Here is a 664-nt window from a genome sequence, read left to right on the forward strand (position 1 = left end):
CCATCGCTGCCCCCCCCCCGCAGTGTCTGGCTGAGGATTTGGGGGGACTGGGGATGCTGGGGTGCGGAGCAGGGATGTTTTCCAGAGCAACGGGAGGAAACAGCGCACGGGATGGAGGGAAAACCAGGGAGACCTCCACCATTAAACGTCTGCTTTTAGCGTTCGCCCTGGCCAGGGAGATGATGCTTCTGTGTCGGGAGGAAACTTGCAGCAAGATGGGGAGTGTGGGGCTCGTTAATATGGCCCCAGTGAGGAAGAGGAGACGGAGGTGTCTCTGCCCTCAGCTGGAGCTTCGCGGAGCCGGCCCCTCTGCTGTAATTGAGCTGCCAGCCGGCGCTCACGCGGCAGCTCTGCCAATGCCACCGGTCCTGGGTGCTGGCAGGATGGTGGCATCTTGTGTTTGCCCTGGACAGGAGCTTTAATTGCTGCTTTTTAACGAGAGGGCCGGATTCTGCTCTCGCTTGCGCCCGCCATGGTGTAGGGGATGTTTTACGGGGGGTTCCCCATAGGATGGGGTGATGAGGTTGCAGCCGGGTGTTGGATGAGATGCTCGTGGGTGCCAGACCGGCGGGGAGGAATGCCAAACCTGCCAGCGGAGGTGCTGGCAGGGCTGCCCGTTCGCCGCCGGGGCCGGATTTGGCCCCCGGGCCCCCCCGCCCCCGGG

Source organism: Egretta garzetta, unplaced genomic scaffold (assembly GCF_000687185.1).
Source record: "Egretta garzetta isolate BGI_Z169 unplaced genomic scaffold, ASM68718v1 scaffold4, whole genome shotgun sequence".
Taxonomy (NCBI): Eukaryota; Metazoa; Chordata; class Aves; order Pelecaniformes; family Ardeidae; genus Egretta; species Egretta garzetta.